The sequence below is a fragment of the Lolium perenne genome, chromosome 7 (assembly GCF_019359855.2).
Source record: "Lolium perenne isolate Kyuss_39 chromosome 7, Kyuss_2.0, whole genome shotgun sequence".
Classification (NCBI taxonomy): domain Eukaryota; kingdom Viridiplantae; phylum Streptophyta; class Magnoliopsida; order Poales; family Poaceae; genus Lolium; species Lolium perenne.
The window spans coordinates 217,655,068-217,667,422 of record NC_067250.2 but is presented as its reverse complement, the minus strand read 5'-3'; the positions used below and the strand labels follow the sequence as shown (position 1 = coordinate 217,667,422).

The window sequence follows — 12,355 nt, the reverse complement described above, 5'->3', positions numbered from 1 at the left end:
TGCTTATGAACAAACCATCAACATTATTTAATTAACAAACATGAGATGTTACAACTCTACCCCCCTTACAAGAATCTCGTCCCCGAGATTCCTCAGGTAGGAAAAGAGAAGGTAACAGGGACTACACCGGTCTTCTACGAGCTTGTCGATACCACAATGATCTTCTTGGTTGAAGAAGTTGATCCACGACACCATGAGGAAGGTGGACCCACAACACCATGAAGAACTCTTCATTTTGCCTTCTTCGCTCCAAAGGTAAGAGGGAATAACTCTGGACGGTGGATCTCTAGAAGATCGAGTATCTCATGGTCAACTCATGGAAGGAGTGTTCGGAAACAACTCTTGAGCTAGGAAACATGAAACACATCAAGGTAACGAAGAGACAAAAGAAGTTTCAAATTTTGGTAGACAATTGCTCCACGCTTTACAAGAATACGAAGGGCAAGGTAGCGAGGAGTTAGACTGTCTTTGTTACCATGAAGAGGCACTCTTAGAGAGGGTGACTCGTGAAAGCACAAATGATTATCCAACCATAGCAACTTTGGATTTAAAAATCATAGTCACTTTTCTGGCATGGGTACATGAAATGATTGTTGTCTACTCAAAAGGCTGGGGCTTAAATGACTGACTAATTCACACGACGTGCGAATTGATTGAAACTTCAGGTATAAGCCAAAGTAAGGGGAAAAGCATCGTCGAAAGACGTAGCAAGGATCACCGGGGAGTGAAATTTCCCGAATGAAGTTGTTGTCACCGGAGAAATGATTTCGAGGGATTGACCGGGAGACATTTAGCAACTTTGTTTGTAATGTTCTCCTTGATGTTCTAGACACCAATATTAGGCTATTGACCAGCCTTCAATAGGTCATCAAGTGAAGGTCAGACTTCGGAATTGAAAAGACATCATAAGGGCAACTCCTAGAATAAGTCGCACAAGATCCTTACGGAGAGTGGTTATTCTTGTTACTTCAAGAATCTTGGCATAAGGTCTTCCGACTAATTGTGTTAACCACGACATCAATCTTGCCGGATTTACAAAAGACCTATGTCAAAAATCCTTGAGAAACACTAACCATCATTGCCGCTTGAGATTCAGCTTAGGTTAGTTGTAAAGATATTTAGAACTTAGCATGTCCAATTAGAAATTATCAACAATTACCACCAAGGTAAAGTCGCTAGACTCTCAAGTTATAGACTACAATGTCAAGCTCCAAAAGATTGGGCCAGATTGCTTAATACATATGGTTGCAACTGTCAAAGACAATTACATGCATATGAACTTGCAATGTAACACGATTGAGTCCTGATGGGGACATCAAAGAAGATTTTGAAGCTCTTAAGCTTCTTCTCTTTCTTGAACAAACCAGCCAACGGCTTAGGGTGCATAGAGTAACGTTTCAAGGAATGGAGGTAACAACCTTCCATCACAAGAATACTTTGCACATGCCTGACCGACTAGCGATGATTCCCGAGGAAAACAATGGGAACTTGACTCGGATCCACGATGACATCTTTCAGAAAATGCACGTGAACCAAAGAATGTCACTTCCAACATCCCGAACACATACTTCATGATGACACAAAGATGGTTCTCAAAAGTTTCCAATATTAGTGCCAATTGTTCAATATGAATCTCTTTAAGCATGGATGAAATAAGAATGTCATCGATGGGCTCAATAACAAACTTATCAAGATACTCCAAGGAGGGACTCATATTCTATTTCGACTCGGCAGAAATATTGGTCAGACCAAATGACATGAAGGTCTACTCAGGCCAGACACCATGAGTATAAATATCATCAAGATAGTCATTGGATCTGAGTTTGATTTGACGATAGCCCAAACTCAAATCAAATATGGGGAAGATAGCGTATCCATCGAGGAGATACTTTCTGACTTCAACAAAGACAACACTAGACATCCCTTTATGAAGGAACAAAGTTGGATAGAGATTTTGTCTTTCAACTCTCCAAGTTGTTGTTTGAGCTCAACCAACTATTCCCGGATATCCAGTAATGTTTCTTGGAGGAGTGATTCAAAGAACCAACTTACTCATGAGCTTGACACCACGGTCATGTGGCAACATGGCGATACTTCTAGAAAGACAACGAGAATATCACGAACCACCGGTATATCACTGAATTCAAGAGGGGAACTTGCTTTACAAAGCAAACGATATGGTCTTGAGAGTTTTGGGATGGACCTAACTCTTTGACCAAGGAAGGTGTGCCTGAACAAATGGACTTGTCAGCACAATCAAACTTTGCTTAGTAATTGGCAAACCAATTATGCTAAGGATGACACAAATGTCCCTTGATTTCGAAGCAATAAAATTGCTAGGAATCTCGGATGGCCACATCAATACTCAAACCCCAACATTCCCAAGCACAGACAACTCGGAGGAAGGGCGAGTAAGGACGTGCAAGAGAATCACTTCATTAATAAGGCCATGATACAAAGCATGACCCCATGATATAGAAGAGGGTGATACTCTAAGGTAGAACAGAACAGAAGCTAACGAGACTTCTTAATCTGCGGATTACAAAACTTTGACCAAGTCTTAGAAATAGACGAGGTACTGGAGTTTGTTTCTCCTAACATACTGAAGTGGAATGTCTTTACGAACCACAAGAGTAATATACACTAGAGAACACCAATGCACATTTACAACTGGGCTGCTAGCTAGTAGACAAAGGTCGGAAAGAAACTAAAGAGAAAAACACGATCAGGATATTACTGAGAGATAGATGCACAAGTTAACACTCTTGGGAAACTCATGCTGAAAAGGGAGGTGTGGCAGAGTCACGGACATCGATGCGAGACTCACAAAGAGCACTCTTGTTGTGATCCATTTGGTTCAATGAAAAAAAATCTGTGATAGCTAGTGGAAGAGAAATATCTTTATTGCCGCAATTCAACACGATAATAACCACAAACTTGAAGGTTAGCTTTTAGCCATCCCGATGTAATGTTTGAACATTAACATCAGTGTTTAATGGAATGGATCTTGGTTTAAAGGCCAGCTTCATGTACTAAGATTCATAAAATATAATCCAGCACAATCGGGGACCTTCGGTTCAAGTCCAAGGGTTAAAACCCGAGAAAGAAGTAACTACTAGATGAGTGACACGGAGGACACTTCGATTTAGTAATCACGATGTAGCATCTAGAAGCCATAACTAGCTTCCGAAGTACCCAAGAAAATAAAAGGAGGCATACAAGGCGAAAGGAAACCTCGAAGCCAAGAACAGAATTTTGTGGAACCCACAAAATAGAGAGATCATGATGGAAAGGAATCTCTCTGTTGAACAAAACAAACAAAGAGGAAGCAAAGAACACACACGACTCTAGATAACTCTGCACTAGGTCAACTGGTTTGCAAACGACCTGCCCTTGAGGCACCTAAGTTTGAAAGACTAGAAGAGATAGAAAAACTTTCAAATCAACACGAGGTAAGACACCTTGGAATTAGAGCGATACCAGATAAGGACTAAAAAGAAGCCTAATCAGATTTTCGCAAATACTTTTTAGATTTCAAATAGTTTTCACAAACACTAGACTCAACATCGACCAGTAGAAAGGGTTTTCCTACAGGCAGTCCTGCTCTGATACCAAAACCTGTGGCACCCCCGGGATCAGGGTTAGACAAATACCAGATCTTCGTCTGACATAAGCCTAACCTAGAGCTCGAGAGACTACAGTGAGAGAATCGGTAACACAACAGTGACTCTACGACTCAAAGAGGTTATACAAGCTCATAACTGAGCGAAGAACCAAAGCATTACAAGCAGAGGTCACTGACCTGACATACATCAATCAACGGAAGCGAAGTTATGCTATTAGACATAGCAAGATAGCAAAAGGCCTAAGAGGCCAGGAGCATAACGGCGACGTCCCAGCCCATAGATTCCAGGCTGCCACCTGGGAACCCCAATCTACTCGTCGATGTCGACTAGAAACCACCATCTGTTGGAGCGACTTCCTCTGAAACAAAATCATGCAAAGCTGAGTACAGGGACTTAGCAAGACTTAGTACAACCTTTTAGCAAAGCGGGTATGCGGGCTTTATGTGGAGCTTCTTTTGCGTAAAGCCAGTTTTCCTTTGTTAAACAAGAGGGAGAAGAAGCTCGACTACTTAGAACCTTTAAAAAGGGATAAGAGAGCGAAATCTATCTCTCTATTGATCATCATATTGTATTCACCAATCTTCATCATCTCGAACCACTATCCTCGGAACACCCCCTCAACACCCGGAGAAGGTATCCGTAAACACACATTGATTACCAAGTTTTACGATCAGGTTAAAGTTCTCTATGATCTCCACGTCTGTTCCCAAGTCGTCCGTAACCGTGGACACGGCTTTTCGAAAAGATTCATAACCTGCGCAGGTGCACAACTTTACCCACACGTACCAACCGACTCTTAATGCCAGAATCATTAGCTCTCTTCCTTGGAAAGCCGGCAGAGGGTGGTTGACCACGACCTTTACCTTGCTGTCGCCGAGACCATGAGTCACGCGCTAAGGATTGTTCCGCCGTAACGGGTCAAGTCCCGAAGCCGGTCCTTAACGATGTGAGCCGAGGTGGGTTTCCCCAGAGGCCGCAACCCCCAGCCACCACGACCACGCTTACCTGCCTGTTATGTACCTTTCCCCCAAGCAAAATGCAATGCATATGTCCAGATAACGCGCAAACTATGTGACTCATGGAATCTACTAGGCAAGTTAGTGAGTCGAGAGGGTACCATAATAGGGCCTCGTGTGGTTGTACGCTCGGTCTTGGTTCAAGAGGCAAGAACTCGGTTCCTAGGGTCGGCAGAAACGAAACAACCCACCACATCCCAATGTGGCCTCTCGTCTGAGCCTTTAATCATGTTTATCAACATCTCTATACTTACCACGTCAACATGTCATGCTAGATTCATATCATTGTAAGGCTCCAGTCCGAAGACCGGAGTAGTAGCGTAACAAACTAAGCAGGGCTAAGCATAAAGAGATAAAGGCTATAGCGATGCACACATGCCAAACCTAGTTATGCTAGGAGCAGTGGATCAGGTATTTGAGGCTACAAGGGTGGAACATGCAATGGATAGGATAACTCTACCTATCGATAAAAGACAGTTGAATCGTATGCAATATGTAGGAACCAGAAGTAAAAGCATTTCAAAATCATATATGAACCAGGCTAGGGCTTGCCTTTCTCCCTGACAAACCAATATGGATCTTCGGGCATCCCATGCTTGACTTGTTCGTCGGTGGACGATTATTGATCTGCGTTGTTGTTGATCTTCAACGTCTCGGGCACGTGCTCTATCGATCGCGAAGAAGCAAATACTAGAAATAGAGAAGTAACATTCAATACATGGCATAATGCAATGCACACACAAGGATGATGATATGACATGTTAATAGTAATGAAAGTGATCATATAACATGCTCATCAATTTAAATAGGGTTGGAATGCATAATGCTTTGCAATTCCATAAACCCCGCATATTAAAGAAAAGGGTTCATTTGTTCTTCTATTAAGGACATGGTTCAAAGTTGTTTAACAATGCATGCTTATGATACTAAAGTGTAGATCTCATTTTTCTGAAGATTTTGATATATTATACACATTTTTCTGAATTAAAATGAATAAGTTATGAATTAAACAAGATTTAACCATTTTCTAGAATTTTTGGAAAATAATAAAAATATGACAAGTTGGACCCACTGTCAGCATTTTAACATTTTGGAAATGATTAAATCCCTGACAGGCAGACCCTACCTATCATATAAATAAAAGAATTATAAAACTAATAAACGGAAAATAGAAAAAGGGCCGCTGACGTCATTATGACGCCAGCATGGCGTCAGCCATGGCCTGGGCTCCCAGGTCGACCACGGCCTGGCCGATTGAGCGGCCGGGAGGACGCGCTGCTGCGCGCGTTGGACGCGCACGAGGCAGGCGAACCTCCTGGGAGCGGCGCCGCCCGCCAATGGTCGCCGGAGACGGCCGGCCGCGAGCTCGCGGCGGCAGATGCGGGCGCACGACGCGGGGGCGTTACAGCGGGAGAGGGAGGAAACGGAGGGGACCACGGGGACCGGCGGCTCACCGTGGAGCTGCTGGTGGTGTCGCTGGAGGCGGGGGAGGCCGGGAACGCCGGCGAACGGCGGTGACCTGCGGCACGGCCGGGGCCCGATTCGCGCGGTAGAGGGCTCCCCGGCGGCCGCTGCTTGGTGGAGGAGAAAGAGGAGGTCACGGGGGAGCTCTGGAGCTTCACGGCGGGGCGCGGGGTGGAGCGGAGCGGCGGCGACGGTGGTTGGCCGGAGTTAGGGTTTGGCCTGCGCCCTTGCAGAGAGGAGGAGAAATGGGAAGAAGGCAAACCTAGGGTTTGCTAGATGGTCGTCGGCGGGCTTTAAAGGCGGCCAGGGGGCGGCGGGAGCAATCCCGGCGGCCGGCGCCATCGGGCGGCCAGGGAAGCTCCACGGAGCAGCTTCCAGTAGGAGAGAGGAAGAAGAAAGGGGGTTTTTGCGGAAACCCCCCTGGATTTTAGGGTTTTCTCTAGAAAATAAAAAGAGGAGTTATTTTGGGATTTTTAGGGTATTTTGACCCAGATTTTGAGGGGCTTTTTGCACAAACTTTTGTGAGACCAAAACCACAAAATTTTGCAACATTGTTTAAAACCTTTTTAGTGTAAATTTTCTCAAATTCAATGCAAATGCATGCATGCTTATGAACAAACCATCAACATTATTTAATTAACAAACATGGGATGTTACACCAGAGCAGAGATACGCCAGCGTGCGGCGGCGCCGGAGACGGCCGGCAGCAACCAGAGAGGCAGCGGCGGCAACCGAGCGTGAGAGGCAGCACGTCGAGGATGAGAGAGAAGGGGTCAGGCTGCGGTTGACCCGGTCCGGCTGGACCTTATGGCCTGGTCTACCTATCTGAGTAAGTAATTCTTTTTAAGGGTCTATTTAGAAAAACGAACAAACATTAGTGGCAGTATCAATTTATGCCGCCGTAACACGCTCTCTGAAAAACGAACAAACGAGATTGCCGGCACTTTCTGAAAAACACCGCAAAAGCTTTGCTGGCACTTTGTAAAATGTCAATAATCTGCAAGATTGCCGGCACTTTTTGAAAGATACCGTAAAAGCTTGCCGGCACTTATTAAAGTGCCGCTAATATGCAACATTGCAGGCATTTTTCAGAAAGTGCCGCTAATTTCATGGCACTTACCAGAAAAGTGCCGGTAATCACCAACATCAAAGGCATTTCTGAAAAATGCCGGCAAGAAAGTGCCGGGGATAGAGGAACGTGAGGTAGTGCGTCGCGCAGGTCGCCCTGCTCCCCAAGCACACCTCTACAGTCCGGCGTCGACGTTAGGCCTGTAAACTGGTCACGGGCTGACCACGGCGCCGCCAGCCCAGCCCAGTTTAATCCTTTAAGTGAAGACCCACGAACAGAGGAAAAAATGTGATGGGCTCTAGCGGCCCGTCCCCTCCCAACCGCCGCTATGCCGCCTCGATAGCGTTCGCTCTGCTCCCTACCTTCCTCTACTCGCCGCCTTCGCCGGGCGCTATGGACGGTGAAATTCCACCACCCCTGCTCACCCCTTCCGCAGCAAGGATCCTCCCTCCTCTGCTCCCCTTCTGTCGCCGCGGCCAAGCGCACCCGTCCCTTTTGTCGCCGCGGCCAAGCGCTCCCCTTCAGGTCTTTGGGGATCCTCAACCGCACGCGTCCGACGATCTGTTTGAGGGAGCGCTAGTCGCTCGCTGTTATTTTAACTGACTAGTACAAATGCCCGTGCGTTGCCACGGATCTTTAAATTTTATTTCTTAATTCACATATATAATTCACAACTTACTATAAAAATAAAACAAATCAGGGATATCATAATGTACTACAACATGATAATATCGAATGCAGTAACAAGATAGCATTGTTGTGCATCTCCGTGGTTCCAAGTTCTAGGTCTTCTTGTTACTCTTTCGCAGTTGGCCGGGCCATCAAAATTGTCAACTAAGAATTTTATTTAAATAAATTAAAAATTTCAAAATAAATTTAAAATACATTTTCATAATAGGTGCATCTACACCTTTGAGCCAAAACACCATGTCCAGGTAGATGGGGCTACATTCTCGAAACGGGGACCGAGCCTTCCCGGCAACAGGCAAGACCTGCTCTGGCTGGCGGGGTATGACTGGCGTAATTACTTTTTTTTTCAAGAGTATGCTAAAGACGTATCATATCTTTATAGAAGGTAGAGGTTTGAGTACAAGAACGGCACCATTCGCTACAAGCAACAGCGTTACCCCACACGACACCGGCTACATACCAAACAACCACAGCACAAAGCATGTAATTGCAAAATTCACATCTTGTCACAAGAGTGCAAATGCCAAATATGAAGGTGCATTCATACAACATCAATCTGGATGATATTAAACTCCTCTGTATAAAATGCCGTGCTACATGTATGTTGAAAGGCCATAGGACGAACTTTATTAAGATTAAGAAGGAGAGTACAGAGGTGTTACAACAGCTCCGAGATGGAGCAAAACAAGGAGTAGATCCTAGACATGCGCTGGATCGATAAAGAGCACAGTATGCCTGAACTCCACGCACCGGCAGGTCAGCTAGAGAGAACTCACTCTTCCAGCCGATCGCCATATAGCTATCTCATCCCTAAACGCGACAAAGACATCCTCTGCCTAATGTTGTAAGTTCTCAGAACTTCTAGAATTCCTCTCCTTCCATATCTTCCAATGTACCAGTTTAGAAATTGTGTCAAAGTCACACCTGTTGATCTTCGGCACCCTCTTCCTCACTTTTGTCCACCAATCTTCTGTTGAGAAAGTAAGAGCCTGGAATAGGAAAATCTACCGCTGATCATGCTCTGATTAATTGTCAGACCTGGGAGGTGAAACTGCAGTGGACAAAGAGATAGGTATTTGTCTCAGGGCTGCGTGACATAGCTCACAGGACCCACAGTTTGGGCACCCTCTTCGGTGCAGATTATCTGCTATCATTTGAGATGTTATTTTAAAATTATAGCACTGTCATTTGCAAACAATAATGTTGCTTAGGTAGTGCTGATCAATCTCATCCTTCATGCTACAAATCACAATGGGAGGCAAGCAGGGTTCAAAATAAAAAGGCAAAAAAGATATATTGACTACGAAAATAGTAAACAGATATACCAGTGGATTGATTGAAGGGAAAAGACAAAAAAACCAGACACCAGCAAGTTCTATTGCAGAATGCAGATTGATTGCCATGGGCCTGAGCAGCCTATTTTTTAACATAAAATTAGTTATTATGACAATATACATATGGGAGTAATCATTTTCAATAACCGAAAGTCTTCTCAACTTCTTAAACTCCCAGCTCTGTGGCTTCCTTGACCAGCTGCTCTAGATCTAGAATCTAGATGGTGTTATCCACCATCAAAATGACAGTATAATAGAGTTTTGTCCACACTACAAACTAACCTCTTGACCATGATCATTCATTTTGTGACTACAACCATAGCTTGTATCCTCGCTACCTTGCAATATAACGACAGTCTGCAGACTTCACAAAATAAAAGAGTGAAGCCCATAATGATGGGTGATGACTGGTACTCTCATATTACCGTGTCGAGAAAAATATCAGTTAATCATATTTATCCAAGGTTAATGTTATTAGTTTTACTCGACAGTGAGCTAGCTCAGAGCCCCAAAGGTATTTTATATTCCGATAAGCCATTAGGAGGGGACTACCATTGAGCCATAACTTACCAGTATGGAAACTCAATGACTTCAATGTGTAAAAACGGAAATGGATAGAGCTGGTATCACAGTAATGATCTACTTAACTACTATACAAATTAGCAAATTAGCATTGATAGAAGAAACTTCTGTTTTGCAAATTAGCATGTCAATCAACCTGTCGATTTTTCTAGCAATTAGAACTTAACTGTATCTCATTGCTGTCATCTGATTTTTCCACAAGAACATACACAAATGCATATGCGCTGTCACAAAATCCCGCCATGGTGAAAAATAGAAATTCAGTTGGTAAATAATCAACCATTGCACTGTCAATATTCAAGCATACATCATTGAAAAATATTAATAATCCGACCTTTGAAAACATAGGCACCAAATATGTACATTGAACATGAAAGAATCATCACAAAAGACTAATTAAAAGCTTACCTATTGTGAGCCCAGCCTTTATGATATTACGTGAAATTTTGATCCTCTCACATGTGGAGGTCAATCTATTATCAAAACGGTTTTAGAAGGAAATTATAACAACCATGATTTTGGGACACTTAATAGGATTTACTCATTAGGACAGTTAAAATTTGAAAGTAGCCATTTCTAGATTTAAGAGTAATCCAGATCAGAAGAACATTTTAGGTAATGAAATACTCTTAAGTGACCCAATACATAGCAATACAAGCCCACGGATACCACTAAAAACAGTAACAAGCCCAAGGCAATATCTTACCATGTAGACATACAAGGGCATCACCTTGATCGTCATGAAAACTATGAACACGTATAAAACCACCTGCCAGTCCCTCAACGTCCTCCACACATTCCTTCCCCCTGCCATTTTGAGTTGAGTGCCTTCAGCATTGCAACCTTGATGATGAAAGTCACTGCTCGATGTTTCAATAACACGCTCCTTCCCGATCCTTTGGCATCCACATAATGAACTGAAGGAGGACACACACTAAACACCATGAAAATAGAATGAGGAAATGGTACACCCAACAAACTAAGCCGTTAAAATTAGATGAAGTTTGAGTATTTGACCTGAGTAATAGTTTCCGTGTGCTGCAAAGTTGGCTTGTCATTCCAAGTTTCCAACTTCTCTATGTAGGGTCATGATCATGGACAATGCGAGCAACCTCTAGGTAGTATTGTATCTTGTATTACTGTTCACGGAGACTGCCAGCCATAGAGAATAATTTCTTAGAGATTTAAAGAGGCACAACATAACCTCCCAATGAGTAAAGGGAAACACAATATAACCTACCAATGAGAGAAAGCTAACTGGAATCAAACACATCAGTTCCAACAAATAGGGATATCATCTGACCTTAATTCGATCTCTTTGACATAATCTAAGGATGATGGAATCACATACTAAACCAAGTCAAAGTAGCAGAATGCATTATCTGCCTGCATTTTTTAGGTGACATTATTTAGCTGAACTGAGAAATCACCCTTGGTCTCTGCTTTTGATTTGACAAAAAGATTCCTTAACTTTAACCTGATCGGCGGAGCCATTTTGTTTCCCCGCTACCGGCGAACTGTCAAATAACCCAAGTGTGCTCCCCATAGAGATTTCCGTCAACACTCCAGCCCGTGAGTCTCACCTCAAACCGGACAGAGCACCATCGCGAACTGCACAAGAACAGTTTCTAGACCAGGAAGGTGAGCTCCTCCAAAGAATAAAGTTGCAAACATTGTGGGAAACAAAATAAGTTATTCAACTGACTTGATTATTATAGATGAGAAATTAGGTATTTCTAATTCCTCTTATCAAGCTGTTATTCTAGAGGCTCTTATGAGTACCAAAATCCTTGCACATTTCATGTATTTACAGTTTTACTAAATTTTGATGAAATTAGATACTATGCTTTCTACTAAGAAGAAAATAATGGATACCACAAATGTTGGTACATAAACAAGATCACTTTTGAGTTCACAGATAATCGCATTCACATAATCCTATCAAGATCTGAAGTTTTCATTTTTGTAATCAACACACCATTATCCATTAACCTTTTACAAAGAGGTTTCACCTACAGGAAGGTGGAGGGCTTCTAGGCACTCTATACTCAAAGTCTACCTTTTACAAAGACCTTTCACCAAACAAGTGAATTCTTTTTACAATCTCATCACTGTCACTGGTTAAGGGGGTAATCCCAGTAGCCTAATAGTAATACTATTAGGCACCAAAAAATACATTTTTTAATATATATACCCAGCATTCAGAGCTTTTGAATCAAAGAGTGTGTAAGATACAAATTACATCCATCCGTTTACTACTTCATTCGTCCTAGATCATCCACAGTTCCATACCCCGCGATTCACAGTTTCGGAATCAAAGTCCGTAAGCACAACTTTGAAAGCCAATAGAATCCTACCGATCCTACTATTGCAAAAAAAAGAATTAAATAATAGAGAAACAATGGAGAATTTTACCTTATCACGGAGAGGATGAATCCGTCTGGATGGAGTTGCAGAGCCAGGAGAGCAGGGGTTCCGGCCGCAGGTGGTCGTCGTTGTCGAGCTCCTCCGGAGGTTCGCTTCGCCGGACATCGGTCTGGAGGATGTGTGTGTCGCCGTGAATCGATGTGAAGG

At 43.3% G+C, this 12,355-nt stretch overlaps 1 long non-coding RNA gene across 3 annotated transcripts; it reads right to left on the bottom strand.

Moving 5' to 3' along the window:
* Positions 1-8,465: 8,465 nt before the first annotated feature.
* On the bottom strand, positions 8,466-11,238 carry LOC127314176 (uncharacterized). 3 transcript variants are annotated; one of them, XR_011749309.1, is made up of 3 exons: positions 10,799-11,238; positions 9,482-10,715; positions 8,466-9,281 (listed from the first exon to the last, which is right to left on the bottom strand). It is a non-coding gene; the product is annotated as an uncharacterized lncRNA (long non-coding RNA). The 3 variants fall into 3 exon arrangements; XR_011749308.1 differs by having other exon boundaries at positions 8,466-9,556; positions 10,190-10,715; XR_011749307.1 differs by having other exon boundaries at positions 8,466-10,715.
* Between the last annotated feature and the right edge of the window lie 1,117 nt (positions 11,239-12,355).